Below are 13,125 nucleotides of genomic sequence, written 5' to 3' on the forward strand. Positions count from 1 at the left end.
GAAGCTGGTTAAGTAGCTAGATGCTGTATAAGTTTATAGTTTTGGATATAAATACTTTGCCCTAGGAGAGAGACTAATGCTCTGTGATTTTGGACAAGCCATTTAGTATCTTGGAGCTTCCATTTTTCTTATCAGTGAATAAGTGATGTTTGCTCTACCAATGCAAGAGGATTGTTGCAAGATTTAAAACCCATGTGAATTAATGAATGTAAAAAAGACCTTGGTCAAACTGTTGCATGCTTTATAATAAGTGAGATAGCATGATTAAATGCCTTAAAGAAGTCAATTTTCAAGGCTTATGTCTGGTTAAGGGGTAGAAAATTGTTGGTAGATAACCCCCCCCACTCCCAGATTCACCAGCAGAACTTACATTCCTCTGCCTGTGTCTGTTTTGCCCTACTCCTTTGTTTAACCCCTTCCTTGTCTTAGCTTTCTTCTAGAGAGGGGAAGGGGTGCCCCTGGTGACTTAACTTCTTATGCATATTACATTGAGGCAAATCTAAAATGAGCCTCTGTAGAAGGAGAACAAATGCCATTCCCTGGAGAAGGATCGGAATGCTTTGCTTTTTATTTCTTTCAGGGGTCTGAGTGTGTGCCGGATTGCATGGTCTAGGGAGGAGATGCTGAGTGCAACTTTTCCTGTTTCTCAGAATTGGTGCCTGGGGGCCCAAAAATGAGGATGAAAAGGCCCCAAATAACCCATGTTCTAAAGAGAGAAGCCAAAAAATGCACCAATTTCCCAGCTCAGCCTTCCTGGTCTGTGGCTGCCATCCCAGGTGTCATCCTCACTCTCCACCCTACCTTCTGGTTCATTGTTCATCGCTCTAAGGGATGAGAACACAAGGAGGGGAGAGAGTTATCACTATCGTGAACCTCAGGTGTGATGTGCTCCTGGAAAGAGGTGTTTCCTACTATCCCTGAAAAAAAAATACAGTTTGTATTTGTACCCACCCCCCACCATCGAGCTGTCAACCCCCCTCATTAAGACACTTGTACCAGGGAAAAGGAGTAATGGGAATAAAAGACAAGAGCAACTTGAGTCTTCATTTCATTGCTCACATCTCTCTGTCCTGCTGCTTTCTTCACCGAAGTACTGGGTTTCTATTCCAAACCAGCTACAATGAGTAGTCTTCATTAGGAATTGGGACTATGGTCTCAACATGGGAATATTGGGGACCCTCTAATAGCCTTGTCCTAGACACACATGACTTTGGCCACCTCAGTAGCAAGAGGGATCTGAAGGGATATGCTCGAGATCCCTGGAGTCCTCAGAAATGTCTACAGGCAGGTGTCCTGGGGTCCTGCATAGAAGGGCACTGGCCAGGCCCTGAGTGAGCTCAGCGGGGCCTCCAGACTCACCTGAGATCACAGCCAGGTCGCTCTCCTGCTCTCCTGGTGCTGATTCCAGCTCCTTTCTGTCATTCTGTAGCCCTCAGGATTTGGGTATCCTTCGGACTGTCCTGTTGGGAACCCTTCCTCACAGTCCTCACATCGACTGAGCAGCCTGAGCGGGCACCACGTCTGGCTCCTTTGCTTATGCTCAGCTACTGGATTGCAGTCCCAGAAACGCCACCTTGACAAGGTTAGCCTGCAGTGTGTGAGGCGAAGGAAGGCCACAAGGTGGCAGCAGAGGATTACCCACTTGCTAGTGGAGTCGGGAGGCTCTATGGGGGTGGGGAAATGGAGTTTCCCTACCACAGAGCGGGTTGGAAAGCAAGTGAACCAACATTTTAGAGGACTAAGAGATCAATAGGAACAGGTGCAGAAAGATTCCAGGAGGGTTTTGAGGTAGGACTTGAATAGAAAGACTAATAATCATGTATTAAATGTTTATTATGAAGCAGGCAATGCTTCCTAAGTGTAAGCACTTACACATTACATGATCCATTTCTTAGAACAACCCTGCAATTATTCCTATTCTACTTGTGAGAAAATAGAGGCTCAGATTAATTGAGTTACTGGCCCAAGTTCACATAGCTATTAATTGATGGAATTAGGAATAAAAACCAGGTCTGACAGACTGTAAAGCCCGAGTTTTGAACTTCTATGTTAAACAGTGCAAGCATCAGGATAGACTAGTGGTTCTCAAAGTGTGGTCCTGGAACCCCCTGGGATTCGCATCACCTGGTGACTTGTTATAGTGCACATTAGTGACTCACACTTGTAATTCCAGCATTTTGGGAGGCCGAGGTGGGCAGATGACTTGAGGTCAGGAGTTTGAGACAGGCCTGGCCAATATGGTGAAACCCTGTCTCTACTAAAAACACAAAAATTAGCTGGGCATGGTGGCACATGCCTGTAGTATCAGCTACATGGGAGGCTGAAGCAGGAGAATTGCTTGAACCCAGAAGGCAGAGGTTGTCGTGAGCTGAGATTCTGCCACTGCACTCCAGCCTGGGCAATAGAGTGAGACTCCATCTTTTAAAAAATGTATAATAATAATAATAAATGCAAAATCTGAAACCTACTAAATCAGAAACCCTGGGGTGGGGCTCAGCAATCTGTGTGAGTGTGTGTGTGTGCGTGTGTGTGTGTTTTAATTTTAAATATATATTTTCGTAGAGACAGGGTCTTGCTATGTTGCCCAGGCTGGTTCCCAACTCCTGGCTTGAAGTGATCTACCTCGGCCTTCGAAAGTGCTGGAATTACAGATGTGAGCCACCCTTCCTGGCCCCAATCTGTGCTTTAAAAGCCCTCTGCCAGGATTCTGATGCTGCTCCAGTTTGAGAAGCACTGGGATAGATAATATTCCAGCCTGTCAAGTGCTGAGCTGTGGATTTGCCTATGAGCATTGCCTGTCATGGTGCAGTCACCTCTGATGGAGCTGGAATTGCCCCACCCTTGACCTTGACATTAGGCCAGCTGCTCCCAAAGGTAAGGAAGTGGTTCACTCCAATTCTACCCCTTACCTGCTGACATTTTTCTCCCTCTTTAGCTGTAGGTGGGGGAGAAAAGTCTTTGTGGAACTCAGAACTGGAAATTTTCTCTTCATTAACATGACAAACAGGCTACCTCTATCAAGGACAGCCCGGTGAGACTGGCCTGGAATTTAGAATCTCCTTATAAATAAAGTCTCAGCTTTAAGCATTAATGAAAGACATGAGATCTTTATGGTGCCATTCATTTCTGATCTTGCCAATTTGGTAGCTAAAGAGTGACTGCTATCTTTTTCCAAGCCACTAATTATGCAACTCTGTCCTAGTGTGTGCTAGTTCAGGTTCTTAGCAAAAATTGTTATTCCTGTAAAAATATAACATTTAAGACTGGAGGGAAAGACTCCATATAATTAGTCTTTGTATTTTAGCTAAGAATTTTGGAGTGATTTTAAGTTGCTTCTTTGTGCTTTAAGAAATTTTTGTTTTTAACTTTGAAGCGTGTACACATTTTTCAATAAGAGAAGAAAATAATGCTGTTTTATAAACAAGTCTTTTATTCTGTGAGATGAACCCATCAGAATGAAAGTTATGTGCCTGAAATTCCTGATGATTTGACAAGGGAAGACTGAAGCTTTTGTATAGCCATTTAAAGAAAAAGAAAACTCATTAATTTTCAGCTTATTCATTTGATATTTGTGCTTATATCCATAGGAGATAGGTGGTATTTTTTTGTTTGTTTTTTTTACTGAGGTTACAAAAGGATATTAAGAACAAGGCAATGTTTAGGAGAGCAGATTGTTTAAATGGAGTTTGAACTACCTTTGACATTCTCATGTATATGCTAACACTGATGTGCTTATTACAAATTTTTTCTTATATATTCATTCAATTCATTCATCGGATTATAGATGGTGTCTCTCTACATTAACACCTATCTGTAGCTTTAAAATCAGACTGTGGGATATATTAGTATACCCAGTAAGCTCTAATCATTTGTGACTGTTTATTCAGACACATACAGAAATGACACGTTCAGGAATCCTCTTTCTAGGGTGAATCCCAGAACACCTCCAATGGCTTGGATATCTGAGGTTGCAGATATGAAGCAACAAGATGTGTTTAAGTGATCCTCTCTCACAGGATGGGCTTTTGGATACTTCAAAAATGTATGGAAGCCAAGTAGCCTTGGGGAGGTAAAGACCTCTTAAGGTGAACTCCTCATTAGCAAAGGACCCTTCTGATGTAGAGAAACCAAGACCTTTGGGTGCCCCTCAAAGGCAAGCTGGTTCTCAGACTCCATCAGATCTCAGATAAGCTTCTGAGGACAGGGGGCCACAGCAGCAGCAGTGGTGGCACATGCCAGCTGATCCCCATGGACTGAGCTGCAGAGGACCCGCCGGCCTTGCTAGAAAGGAAAGTGACTCTTCTGAAGCAGGGGGGACTGAGCAGGAGCACCACCTGGCAGAGCCCCTCCTCTACAGGGCTCCATGCAGATAGGCCTGAGAACGAAAGATGTGTATTATGCATATTATCTCGTTTATACATTTGTCCCTTGCTTGTCTTCCCCATTAGAATTGTTAAAAAGGAAAAATCTCAAGTTTAAATTTATCAGAGTTTCTATGAGCAAAAAAAACCCAAAAAACAACAACAAAAATGATTAGTGAAGTGAATCTGGCAGCCCCCAGAACCAGAACAGGGTCAAAGAGCTTCTGTGTGCTACATGATCAGACAGCAGCATTTATGGACAGAAAAGGGAAGTGAGGTAAAAAGAACAACTTAGTTATCGCTCAGCATTTTGTCTTACTTGAATCAGCTGACCACCTGCCATTGACTGAAGTTCAGCTGTTTGTTACATGAGTATACTTCTAAATTAATTTGTTTCATTTAGCATGAATTACCACATATTGGTTTGAGCTGTTGGGCTAGGAACCCAATGCAAATCAATGGCATGCTACAAATTTTATTTTTATTATTATTTTTAGAGATGGGGTCTCACTGTATTGCCCAGCTGGTCTCAAACTCCTGAACTCAAGTGATCCTCCCACCTGGGCCTCCCAGAGTGTTGGGATTACAGGTGTGAGCCACTGTGCCTGATTAAATTGTATTTTAATAGAACAGAAGCTTCCTAAAAGCCAGACCTTGTCTGTCAACTTCAAGGTGTATCCTCAGCATCTAAAACATAGTAGACAATAAATATGCAGTGTATGAATATGTGAAGGCTCCTATAAACTCTGAGTTTATGGTATTCATTGACACTTTCGTTAAATTATGGTATTTTTCTAATTCCAGCAATTCTTTGCTTTTCAGCAATTGCACGTAAGCACTCCAGTAACCAAAGTGCCAGTAGGTAACCTTGAAGATGATGCTGAGAAATAGTTTTCTTGACACAAAAACCCTGTGGACTCTTGACATCTAAGAACTTTAAGACAGTGGTTTTCATACTTATTTCTGCAGCAACAGAGCCCTTTCTTTTCCGGAAACCTGAGGCAGAGAACCACGATATAAACAAGACAAAAACAGAGATGCTCAGTTTCAAGCTGTGATATGTGGCTCTGAGCCTGACCTGCTCAGACCTCGCCCTCCTTCCTTTCCTCCGAGAAATCCCAGAACACTTTCCTGCAACAATAGGATAGTGCTTCTCACCCTTGGCTGCACATTCGTCTCCTGGAAAAGCATAATTTCAGCACGGGAGATCAAGCACACAAGCTCTGGCTGTGATATATGCTAAAATAAAATGTCCAGATAGAGTTTGAAATTAACCCCATACTATGCTCTACGGAAGTCACTTCTGAATTGTATATTACCAATCCTAGCACAGCAATTCTCAATCCTAGATGCTCACTGAAGTCACCCGGCGAGCATTAACAATTACTGATGCTGGGACTAACTCTGTCCCATTCCCCCAGATTCTGATTTAATTTGTCCTCTGTGTAATCTGGGTATCTGGGATTTTAAAGCTTTACGGGCCTCTTACAAACACTCTACCCCATGCTGGTGGGGAATAAGCAAACTACGACAGAAGCAGGCGGAGGGCATTCTGCCGTATGTTGTTGGTAGCTGTCTGTCTGCTGTTATCATTGCTATAAATGATCCTGAGGGCAGGGAGTGTGTGTTATTCATTTCTTTATACTTTGTTTAGGACTGTCTGTTACTGCAGTCCCTCAGGAAAAGCATATGCCTTTCATTAGCTGAGTGATTGCAAGCAACTTCACCTTTCTAATCCTCAATTTCCTCATCTGCAAAATAACAAAGTAATGGTATCTACCTTGTATAGTTTATGAAAGGATTAAATAAAATATGAAAATGGTTTAACAGAGTATCTGATACGTTATAAGTGCTCATTAAATGCTTTAAAGATACTGTTCTTCCTATTAGCTATTTATACCAGAACTAAGAGTTTTTGCCTTATATTGTAAGGGAGGTAAGACTTGGTCAGGTGAAGTTAAGATTAAGTTTATGAAACTTGTTTCTCATAAAGAGGGTTATATCTTAAAATGATAAACAGGTTTAAAGAATATTTAAGCAAATATTTATATATAGCATTCATAGCAACTGGATTTTAGGGAAGTTAAGTATTCTTATTCCTAATGATTTGACTTAGATGGAGGGCAATTTTCACTTCCCAGAATCCACACCAGGCTATACATTTAGAGAGAGGCATACTGGATTAGATATGCCCAGTATGGAATTTCTTATGTCCCTAGGAATTAGAAGGCTTCATGTGAACAGATGTAGCTGTGGGATTTTGTAACTTTATGAATAAAATTTCAGATGAGGACTAATGTCCTGTGGTCTACACGTATCCATCTGTTTTACGCAGTATTGTTTGTCACTGGATATTGATTTACTCCTTTCTTTGTCCAGCAAGGAGAATTAGAATATGTGTTAACTTGTGGAAATCACTGATTGCTGAATTTGCAGCACAGTCAGGAAATAAGCAGGTTGTAAGTGGTGAGTAACACAGTGCTTTGGAGGAGTGTAAATTAACAGCTTTATGAGGTATTGTAGCCAACATTTCTGCCTATGTCTATCATTTAGGGCAAAGGTGTCTGAGTACACAGCTTCTCCTTATCCATGACCCAGATGGAATAAAAGAGGTCCAGACACTGCCTGGACCCTTTAGACCTTCCCATGCCTGGGTGCTCCTGACTTGATTCCTAGTAGCCACTCTCTCTGTGTCTGAGAGCTTGCCCCAAAGCGACAGAAAGCCACTGGACCTGCACTTATGTCAGGCCAGAAAGGCTGGGCAGCAACTCGTGCCCTAGCAGTCCTCACCCATGACTCATGCGAGTTGAGGCATAAATGCCCATTGCTCCTTCACCCCTTGGGGTGATAATTACGAGGTGAGTTATCTGCACTGTTTCTAGAACCTGCCTGTGAAATTATGATTCGGTTCTCCACTGTGGTTGCTGGCTTCATAATGTCTACTTTATTCTCTTCCCTTACTTCATTGCTGTACTTACCCCAGTAAGTTACCTATGCCCTAATCCTCATCAGGGAACCCAAGCTATGACCCTGAGTTTTCTCACTTATCCTGTGCTCTTGGTTGGTCAGGTAGCATCTATGAGCCTCAGTGTTCTCACCACGTTTGTGAGGTTCCTAGACTGCCATATCAAAGGACCACAAACCTCGTAGCTTAAAACAACAGAAGCATGTTCTCTCACATTTCTCCAGGCTAGAAGCCTGAAATTCACAGGGCAGGGCCATGCTCCCTGGGAAGGCTCTAGGGAGAATCCCTTCTTGCTGGTTTTCAGCTTCTTCTGGCTGCAGGAAATCCTTGGTGCTTCTTGGCTTAGGGCTGCCATCTGATCTCTGCCTCTACCTTTACATGGTCTTTTCCTCTGGGTTTCTCTGGGTATCCAAGTATTTCTCTCCTTTCTCTTATAAAGATACAAGTCATTGGATTTAGGACCCACCCTAAATCCAAGATAATTTTATCTTGAAATTTTTAATTACATTTGCAAGACCTTATTTCCAAATAAGGTCACATACTGAGGTTCCTAATGAACATGCATTTTTGGGGGATGCCATTCAACCCACTATCCTGTGAAAGGGGACCAGGAACCCCTATTCTCCATTGCTGTGAGGATGCAAGTTAGGCAATTTCTTGGTGGAGGGTAAAGTGTTGTTCAAAGTTTCAAAGGTAAAGGTCTGCTGTGGTTGTTCTGGACTCAGGAGCTGCTGATGCTTGGCAGGGTGGTGGGGGGCTGGTAGGAGGAGCAGTTAAGCTCTGGTTCCACTGGTTGTTTCCCTCTCTCCTGGAGGCAGCTGCTGACAAGAGGACACTCATGATTTTCTCATTGGCTTTGCCCTCATTTTAGTATTGAGAGTGTAGGGCTTGGAGTCAGACCAAGGTTCAAATCCTAGCCATGTACTAGTTCTTTGTGTTTAGACAAATTACATTAGCCTACTAGGGAAGAAGTTATTGAAAATCCCCCCCTGAGAGATCCCTATAGCAGACACTCTGTGGCATTTAGCTATATCTTTTATGTGCTTCTAAATAGGGATTTTACTCAGCTTCTTTCAAACAAAAACATAAGGACTAGACTTTACATACATGGAGGACTCAACAAGCCGCATGTTACCATCCTCAAGTACAAGGCACAGGGAAGGCATGGAGAATAACAAAACATTATGTTTCTGGAACACCTGCTGAATAACAACCCATCCGTGGTCCCTCAGCTGGTGGTGTTGACCCATTACATGAAAGAGAACCTGTCCAGGGTTTTAGTAGGGCATAGTAGGGAGTTAGGTGGGCACAAGCATTGATGAGTGGATAAATAAATCAGTGAGTCAGCAAGATAAATCCAGAAAAAAATGAGGGAAAAATGGGATAAGAAGAAAAAGAGAACAGGAAAGAGAGGAGAAATTCAGACACATTTGGAGGATGGCTGGTAACACCAGTTCTCATGGGAGGATTTCAAAGTATAAATGGCTTAATTCACCTCATAGAACTTTGTCTTTCAAGATTCTGAGGACCAGTGACTTTTCTCCTTCTTAGCAAGCAAACCAATGCAAGATTGAGCAATGGACACAGGTAGTGTCTGCGTAGTGAGAACAAGATGATATTTTAAAAAATTTTTCTCAGAGCCATGGGAATGCTAAATAGACACAAATGCCACTTTCCATGCACTCACATAGGAGTTACAGTTTATCAGCTCTGTATACTGTTTTTATATGACCTTTATATAAGCAACCTCTGAGGCAGGCAGATTAAGTATTTAAAAGGCAAAACTATTGCTCTACTCACACTGTCAATGGCTGTTGTGAAACCTCAGTTCTTGTTTCTTAGTTTAAAAGAGTTTACACATGAGATGCACAGCAAAGGAGATGCAGCACAGAGCAACTTATTGCAAAGGAGAAGAATATTCTGAAAGCTAGGTGCAGAATACAGAGAGGATTCAGGGCAAGCTGCTCATAAAGATGAGACAGCAAAGACTGGCACTAGGGAGACTCCCTTCATGGGAGTCTTACATGACTATTCATAAGTAGGTGGGAAGAGGTGTTACTAGTAAGCATGTTCTTGGTGCACAGGCACAGTAGCTATACGTGCTTTCTCATATATTGTGTTGTGGGAAGTCAGGGAACCCGAACGGAGGGACCGGCTGAAGCCACAGCAGAAGAACATAAATTGTGAAGATTTCATGGACATCTGTTAGTTCCTCAAATTAATACTTTTATAATTTCTTACACCTGTCTTTACTGCAATCTCTGAACATAAATTGTGAAGATTTCATGGACATTTATCACTTCCCCAATCAATACTCTTATAATTTTCCTGTGCCTGTCTTTAATCTCTTAATCCCTTCGTATTCCTAAGCTGAGGATGTATGTTGCCTCAGGACCCTGTGATGATTGCGTTATCTGCACAGATCGTTTGTAAAGCATGTGTGTTTGAACAATATGAAATCTGGGCATCTTGAAAAGAACATGATAACAGTGATTTTCAGGGAACAAGGGAGATAACCATAAAGTCTGACTGCCTGTGGGGCTGGGCAGAAAAGAGTCATATTTCTCTTCTTTCAGAAAGCAAATAGGAGAAATATCACTGAATTCTTTTCTCAGCAAGGAATAACCCTGGGAAAATGAATGCATTCCCAGGGGGTGGTCTCGAAAATGGCCACTCTGGGAGTGTCTGTCTTATGCAGATGTAGATAAAGGATGAAATATGCCCTGGTCTCCTGCAGCGCCCCCAGCCTTGCTAGGATTAGGAAATTCCAGCCTGGCGAATTGTAGTCAGATGGGTTTTCTGCTCTCAAACTCTGTTTCCTGTTAAGATGTTTATCAATGACAATGTGTGCCCAGCAGGACATGGAACCTCATTAGTAATTCTAATTTCTCCCTGGCCTTGTGATCTTGCTCTGCCCCCATTTGCCTTGTGATATTTTATTGCCTTTGAAGCATGTGATCTCTGTGACCTGCACCCTATTCATACATTCCCTCCCCTTTGAAAATCGCTAATAAAAACTTGCTGGTTGTGCGGCTTGGGGGCATCACGGAACCTGCCAACATGTGATGTTACCCCCAGAGACCCAGCTGTAAAATTTCTTTATTTTGTACTCTTTCTCTTTATTTCTCAGACCTGCTGACACTTAGGGAAAATAGAAAAGAACCTACATTGAAATATTGGGGGCTGGTTCCCCCGATGATAATGCATGTCTAATTAGCATCTCCACCCTGGGGTATGTTTTTCTACTATTGTCATGAGCAAAGGGTGAGTTTGAGGACAGGTGAAATTAAAATGTGCATGCTGTCTGGGAGTGGGTGAGGAGCGGGATTCCCTACTGGAGATAGCTTTGTTGGGATAAGCTTAACTATAATGTGAGTGCTGGGGCTTATTGTGCTGACTGTATGGCCACCATGGTTGCCGCGCCCTGAGAACATGGTTACTTCTTGACTACCTATCCTGCCTCAACACAATACTTCTGGAACCAAATGTGTGGGTTTTATTTTTCCCCCAACATCAACCACCTCTTGGAACACACCCTAAGTGTCCTACAAGTTACCTCAATTCTGACACCAACTGCCTGGAATTAGCACAGACCCCACAGATTAAGGGCTGAGTCCCACAAGACTGCCCCCACTTGAGGAACCAAATCACAAGTCCCAGGTTGTCACCTCTACTTCTAATCAGAAGGCTATAAATGGAAGTTCCCACAACCTTCTCCTCATGTTCAATAATTTGTTAGAACAAGTCACAGGACCCAAGGAAACAGTCTACCTACTGTTACCAATTTATTACAAGGATATTTAAAATACACAAATGAGCAGCTAGATAAAGAGATACACAGAGGTCTGGAAGGGTCCTGAGCACGGGAGCTTCTGTCCACATGGAGTTTTGAAGCGCACGACCTTCCCAGAAACTGTGTATGGTCTTGTTCACCAACTCGGAAGTTCACAAACCCTTTGGTTGGGGATTTTATGGTGGCTTTGTTATGTAGGCATGATTGATTACATCATTGGCCATTGGTGATTAGCTCAACCTCCAGCCCTTTTCCCCTCCCTGGAGGTCAGGGGGTGTGGCTGAAACCCTTTACCCACAGGTTTGCTCTCCTGGCAAACAGCTCTCCATTCTTAGGTGCTTTCTGGAGATCACTCCATTAACATAAACTCAGGTGTGATTGAAGGAGTCTTGTTATGAATAACAAAAGATGTTTTTCTCTCTTTATCACCCAGCAGCTATTTCAGGAAGTGGGGACAAAAACAAAACATAGCAAAAGACGCTCCTATTGCTTTTATCTCTTAGGAAATTATAAGGGTTTTAGGAGCTCCGGTCAGGAGCTGGGAATGAAGATTAAATATATATTTATTATTACATCACAACATCACAGTATTGTTATCCCCGCTTTATAAATCAGTAAGTGCGTGAACGTTAAAAACAATTATCCCAAGACTCCAGGGCTGGGAAGTGGAGATAGCTAGAAATCACAACTAAAACTTCTGCTGTCAAATTTGGGACTCTGTGCTCCAGCCTAATGTCTGAACAAGGTTCATAAGTTCATTACTAGTATTCTTTCATAAACTCTGAGGTTTGTCAGGCCTCTAAAGTTTATGGTCCCATGTCTCCCCCAGAAGCCAGGTTCACCCTCACCTCTTTCAGTGGCAGAGATCAGACAGGGCCCAGGGTTTGGGTTGGTCATGTCTGGAGAGGTTGGAACAAGGAAAATGTTCTGCATCCTCAAAAGCAATATTTGCCAAATGGGGGATAAACTATATCTTCAGATTTGATTTGGAGAGTCTCACCCTTTGAGTGACTTTGCAAAGCACTATATGAATAATATTGTCTCATAATTAATGGTGGCTGGGAGCTGATGACCCATGACATAGCTTTGGGCTGTTAGCTAATATGGTTATTATTTTAATGGGAAAGTCCCAAGCCCTTGTCTTTTTGGTTCATAATGGAAGCCATTTTAAGGGAAATAAAAGTTTTCTTTGAGTCAGAAGAATTTTAAAGATGAGATATTATGCAAGAAACCTCTTCTTAGTAGAGTTCTTGGGGCATGAATGTATGTGTGTGTGTGTGTGTGTCTAAACCTAGGTCTTGGATGCTTGGGAAAGTTAGTGAGGAAGGTGGGTGACCTCTTCAATCTTCATCAACAGAAGTACTCACAGAGGCACTACTGAAGTAGTTATTTCATTTGAAATTTTTGATTCACTTTGGGAAAAAATGAACAAATTAGTTAAATTCTGTGTTACAGAAGAGAGAGTGCCACTAGAAAAGAGCTAGAATTGGGGCCATAGGCATCTAGGTGTAGCCAAATTATGGCTCTGGCTACCTGTGGCCCTTGAGTTCATTCTCTCACTCTAGACTTATGCTGTCCCACTGAGGCAGATTGTCCTTGATGTCTGTCACTTAGGCAGATATCAAGACAGACAGAATGGCTCTATAGTGAGTGTTGTTCATTTTGGGCTATCTAGCTTCCATTCTGCCTCCCAACAGCATCTTGGTTTCCTTCTTGGGAATTACCTCTGTCTTGTGGAGCAATGAGGGTGGGTGCTGGGCTTCTTGCCACAGACTCCTCTGAGAGATCCCTGGGGATTCCCTTCCAGCCCTGGAGTCCCACAAGACTGCCCCTACTTCAGAAACCAAATCACAAGTCCCAGGTTGTCACCTGTACTTCTAATCAAAAGGGTATAAATGGAAGTTCCAACAACCTCCAGCAAGCAGCATATGACATAAGTTCAGCCAATTAGATCTTCTCTTCCAAAACTGTGACCCTGAAACAGAAGGATCGAAATGGGAGGAATG

Source organism: Pan troglodytes, chromosome 12, assembly GCF_028858775.2.
Source record: "Pan troglodytes isolate AG18354 chromosome 12, NHGRI_mPanTro3-v2.0_pri, whole genome shotgun sequence".
Classification (NCBI taxonomy): domain Eukaryota; kingdom Metazoa; phylum Chordata; class Mammalia; order Primates; family Hominidae; genus Pan; species Pan troglodytes.